Genomic DNA, 6,000 nt, shown 5'->3' with positions numbered 1-6,000 from the left:
GGGCTGAATATGTAAGAGCAATAACCCGTGTTTCTCTGGCATGCTCATTGAAGCTATCTAAGATAGATGGGATTTTCAGAACAGAGAAATGATGGAGGTCTCAAATCTGCTTCTACTAGAAATACGAAGTCTGAATGCCATTCAAAGTGCTGGCGTTAACCTTGAAAGCTCTATGTGGTTCTATGTGGTTTGGTGCAGAGGCAGCCACAGGACCATCTCATCCAAACACTTCTGGCCAAAACTGAAGAGCGTGAAGGTGCACAGGCCCTCCTTCTCTGTTGCTGGCCATGTGGTCTGGAGTAGCTTCCCCGAGAAATTAGATCTGTTCCCGTGTTCCACAAGCTAATAAAAACAGAATTATTCTGAAGCACATTTGGACTGATTGTATTGGTAATCTTTTAAATATTAACTGCAGCCTTTTTTGTATTACAAATGAACAAGAGAAATAAAGCTAAAACTAGCTTCCACCAGCCCCATTCAATACAGCCCTCCATGGGTTCCCTCTTTGCAGACCACCTCTGCTTCCACCAGATCCAGGGACCGCCTAATGATTGCCTTTCCTTCTTTCGGGTCCTTTTGGGAGACCCCCCCTCAGCTCCCTCCACCCATGATTTTCTCAGTCTCCCCTTAACCATGTTCGATTTGTCATCAAAATTCATTCCTCATGACAGACTGTCCTCTGTGTTTCTGCCTCCATTTGCACGCCTTGTTCCCCCCATTTCCCCATCTTACTGTACGCGCTACCAGGGCACCGAACTTCATCCACCTACTGTTACAGACTGAATTGTTCCACTGGGAGCAGAGATCCTGCAGCTCTGTGACAAGGGCTTCTTGCAAATTGCTCACTTCATTTCTCTGTCAGACACAACTATCTTGGTGTTTGGTGTATTCTTGTTCAAGTACATACTCACAAGGAGTGTGTCTGTAGAATCGTAGAACCCTAAGGCTGGAAGAGGTCTTGGAGGTCCAAGTAGAATGAATGAGAAAGGTGGGATAAGAAGGTCAAGTCGGAGGGAAGGAAAAGGGTAGACCAACTTGAAAACAGAACTGAATCACGGAATCATAGAAACATAGGGTTGGAAGGGACCTTGGAGATCTTCTAGTCCACCCCTCTACCCAAGACAGGAATCCTCACACCATCTCGGACAAATGGTTGTCCAATCTTTTCTTGAAAGCCTCCAGCGATGGAGCCCCCACAGCTCTGGGTGGCAAGCTGTTCCACTGCTTAATGGTTCTCACTGTCAGGATCTCCCTCTGACGAACTTCCACCCATTGCTTCTTGTCCTACCCTCAGGTGCTATGGAGAATTGTTGGAGGTATCAGCAAATCAGCATGCCTCATTAGCATGTGGATGAGTTGGTTTTAGGATGCAAATTCTCCATGTGCTTCTGGGGGAAGCTGTTTGTTGCCCCTCCCACATTCCTCACTTCCTCTCCCTCCTTCTCCATCTGCGAAGGAAGGAACCATGCCGCTGCTCCTTCCATCTATGGAGGCCATGCATGGGCCTAGAATCAGGAGGTTCCCCCTTTCTCCATGCAGCCTTCAGCAGCAATGAGGGCTGAGTTCAATTTAGTTTAGGGAAGAAAGAAGAAACAAGGATCACTTTTCTGAATGGATGTAACTGGACCAAATAAATCAGTAAGACTCTCTTTTTACTTACTTTTGAACCTACTTTGTCTAAGTGTGCAATTCTTTATGCTTGGGTGGGCTCAGTGTGTAAGATTTATAACCTATATTTCTCTAACATGCTCATTAATGCTATTTAAGATAATATTCTTTTTCTGTGTGCATCTTTTGCTGTGTTAAGCTCTGCTCCATTCAGTGGTCCTAGCTGTCCACTAATGGCTTCATAATAATGCCTACTTCCCTGAAAAAAATAAATGTTAGGAATATAAACATTTAGATGTTGCATGTTTCAGCAGGAGAAAATCAAGAGGTCAATAATATTTTGTGTTATATTTTCTTACACACCAAAAGTCAGGCCATGTAGGTCAATCACAATATGTTTTATTAATTTTGTTTTATTTTTTTTCAGAGAAAATGTTACTGTACTAAGGAATGTTCAAAGTCAAGCATCAAATCAGTGAGGAAGTGTTTAGAAGAAAATGGCCATCAGTTCAAACCTCTGGGGCCTATACGGGGCAAAGGGGCTATCAGAATAGTGTCATCAGCATTGACTGATTATGGGCCATCAAGTCAGTGTCAATTCATGGCGACCACATAGATTTTCCCCAGGAGGACCAGTCCCCATCCTGGTCCTTCAGGTCTCCCAAGGGTGCCCCCATCGCCCTGTAACTGAGTCCCTCCCCCTCGCTGGTGGTCCTCCCCTTCTTCGCTTTCCTTCCACCCTTCCCAGCATTATGGACATCTCAAAGGAAGGTGTGTTTTTGCATTGATTGATTGATTGATTGTGAGCTATCAAGTCAGTATTGACTCTTAGCAACCACATAAGTAGGTTTTCTCAAGGAGGACTTGTCCTTAACCTGTTCTTTCAAGTCCTCCCAACAGTGCCCCCACCACCATTGTAACTGAGTCCCTCCCTTTGCTGCTGATCGTCCTCTTCTTCTCTTTCCTTCCAACTTCCCCAGCATCAGAGCCTCCTCCAGAAAGTTGGTTCTTCGCATAATGTGTCCAAATACATTTTGGCCACGAGATGGCAGTGAAGAAAGAAAATCTAAAACCTGACAGTAGTTCATCTCTTATGTTTTCAAATGTTATTTATGCAGACAGACTTCTAATCAAGCCTTGATCAATCAAAAAAGAAAGTCTATCAGAAGGTCAAGTTACAATCAGCTGTTGGTTCACATGGTGTGGTCCTTTGGTCTCCCTTTTGACAGAAGCTATGTCACATACTCATTTTGCTTTGGAAGACTCCTGGTCTACCCACGCTCTTTGGCAAGATACACCAGTGGCTTGGAAACTAAAAGGGGATGGTGGGAGTTGACTTGACATCACAGGGCTGGAAAGACACCCGTTCTCCATCGGTTGGGCAACAGTTTGAAAAGCTCACCCCTTTTTCCAGAAAGGGAAAAGGATACTGTCAGGGCGATGGTCAGGAACACATTTCCATGGAAACTAGGACCAGAAATGACAGGTCCAAATTGTACAACCTAGATTTTGTTCAAATATGAGGAAAAGTTCCTGATATTAGGATCCATCTAATAGTGGAACAGTTGCTCTCAGGAAGTTCTGAAGAAAAGCAGGACAGCTATCGCCCAGGGAGGGTTGAACTGGTTTCCCTGCACATTGTAGAGGGGTGGACTAGGTGATCCTAGGGCTACCTTCCAACCCCACAGTTTTTGAATTCTATATTTTCCATATCTCTTCGCTGCCACCAAGTGGTCATCCAGATTTTTGCACCCCAAATCTAAGTGGCCCCTCATTTCCATTCCATCCGCTAGGTCAAAGGTATCAAACTTGTGGCCTTCTGCCTGAAACTCCAAGCTGGAGCTTGGAACCTTCTGCATTTAGCAGAGCCAAGGCTCCTTCTTTAAAAGAAGGACAGTTCCAGGCTTCGTGGCTCTGAATCATGGAACGTGCCACATCCAGAGCTCCGCAACTGGTCCAGCTCACCAGCATTCTGGAAACTACCCAGCAGCTGCCCTCCATGCCACCGCCATCTTGCTCAGCAGGATGGGAAGGGGCAAAGGGTATGTTCCACCACTGAGCAGCAGATCTAGGCATGGTGGTCCTCCAAAGAGAACAATCATTTGTGGCCTCTGTTTGAGCAAAAGAGAGGAAGGAACAGATTTGAGTTTTCCTCCTGTGCACGCCAAACATTTTCTCTGCCTCTTGGCAGGGAGTAGGTTTCCCATCAGCTGGGCAAGGGGGGGAATTATGAGGAGGGGAACACACAATCCAGAGGCTATTATTAGCAGGAGCCTGCCCCTCTTACCTCCTTCCCAACTTTGGTTAAAGACTCAGGAAGCTGGCAGTCAGCCAGAGGTCTCTAGTCTCAGCTGGCTAAGCCAAATTGCTGACGAAGAGACAGCTCAGGGTGTGATATCGCCCCCCCCCCAGCCAGCCCCCCCACAGCCAGCCCCTCACAACACTCACAGGGGAAGGGACCTCAAGACCTCAGATAATCTGGCCATGAAAGAGAAGGGCCATATTTGGAATAAGAGCACCCCAGAGACCTCTCCCTTAGAGCCAGCAAGTTGCAATGGATTTCATATCCTGCTTCATGCAGTGAAAGGAACTGGGGGGACCTTTCATTCACATGGACAAATGCCCCAGGGGTGACTCGTGAAAAAATGGGGGGCAGCAAAGAGCTCCAGAAGAAACTGCAAGCCAGAGGAAGGGGTATTCAAACAGCAAACACCTTCTTGAGAGGCGTGCGTCAGGTGGGCCAAGAAGGACAAGAAATCCTTTCTCCTGTAGGCTGATGATGCTGAGGGGTCCTCGGCCAGCAACGACTGGCTGGTGGAGAACAATGACATGGGGCTGCTCGGAGAACCCCCAACTACTTGCTGGAATTCACTAGAAAAGGAAGTGAAAATAAGGTGACGAATATTGCAGGGCCTGTTCGCAAGTCTGCACTGGCCCTTTATTTTGGCCAGCTGTCCACTGTTTTGCTTTCATCTCTCCAAAATAGGTCACAGAATTGGAGTCGTTGCAGAAAAGGGCAGTCAAAACGATCAAGGCAACTCCCACGTGTAACTTTCCCGTGCTCTGCCTTCTTTCTGGCCACAGAAATAACCATTACGAAGAATGAAGACCGAAACCAATTCCAGCCAGAATTCAAGGACGGTTATGATGTTTCCTCTACTTCTTTGTCTTAAAGGTGTTAAAATCCACTTCAGCTTACAGACTCGCACGAGGCAGTTCCCCAAAGTAAATGCAACAAGTGGTCTTTTCAGCATAAATTCAACCACTAGGCGTTGGGCAGCAAAGCTACCTTACAGGCGAATGCGGATTGGAAGAAAGGGGATATCCAGAGTTAGGGGAGGGGGTCTTCAAGCAACTGCCTCTTGTGGGAAAGACTTTATCTCAGGCCTGGTTCTCCTCTGGCAGACTGGCAAGTGGGAGCTCTGCAGGCAAGCTCTGGCCTTGTAAACAAGCAGTAAATAAACCCAGTAAATACTGTGGCATTTCATAATATTGGCCCAGCAGCCCTAACGGAGAAAAGAGTAAAAATTGGCTTGGGCAGCGCCAGATCTTCTCGGACGCTTTGTCCAAAATGGAAAGAGGAGCCTTCTGAGCATCAGCACCCAATAGCAACCGTTATGACATTGTGCTCATCATAACTGCATGACGTCACTTGCCGTCTGTTGCCCGGGCTGGGTTCGTGGCCCGTTAAGGCCACAGGTTCTCTGCTGATAGTAGGTCCCTGAGCAAATCTATGGAGCCTGGCCTAGGAAACGGGTGAATCCCTCCTTTCACCATGATCTTCATCAAGTCCTTGGCCAACAGCATTGTCAGAAGCTGTAGCGGCACTTCTGCAAGGCTGCCGCGGTTGATATTAAGCCAACAAGTGACTAAGCTTAGCACAATTGCGATGTCACCCGTAGTAAAATTCCAGGTCTTCCACTGAAGACTCCTTGTCAGATAAAAAATGCTGGGAAAGGTCCAGAAAAGTCTACAAAAGTTGTAATTAGACTAGCTCGGCTTCTCCCAAGAGGTGAGGAGGGGGGTCTTCTATATCTCCCTCGGTTGAGAGAGAGGCAGCCAAACCCCCCTCTCTGATGACCCGGAGTGACCAGGCCACTTCCCCGTCTACATTCCCTGGATTTCTGGGGACCGTTCCAGCCTCTCTTCAGATCCGTAAGCAGAAAGGTCAGCAGCTCTGTGGGAAGGAGACATGGATCAGATTCCCCAGCCCTCAAGTCCTTTGGACGATGTGACTCAGCTGCTGCTGGTACTGTACAAGAGTCCCTGTCCTTTCACAGCAGCTGCTCTGAAATCCAGAAAAGGTGTGAAGAACAGGCACACGCACAGACCCAGCATTCATTCTCTTGGGAGAAGTGAAATATTCGAGTGTTTCTGGAGAGCAGCAAAACA

This window comes from Candoia aspera, chromosome 1 (assembly GCF_035149785.1).
Source record: "Candoia aspera isolate rCanAsp1 chromosome 1, rCanAsp1.hap2, whole genome shotgun sequence".
Taxonomy (NCBI): domain Eukaryota; kingdom Metazoa; phylum Chordata; class Lepidosauria; order Squamata; family Boidae; genus Candoia; species Candoia aspera.
This window is presented reverse-complemented; position numbering follows the sequence as displayed.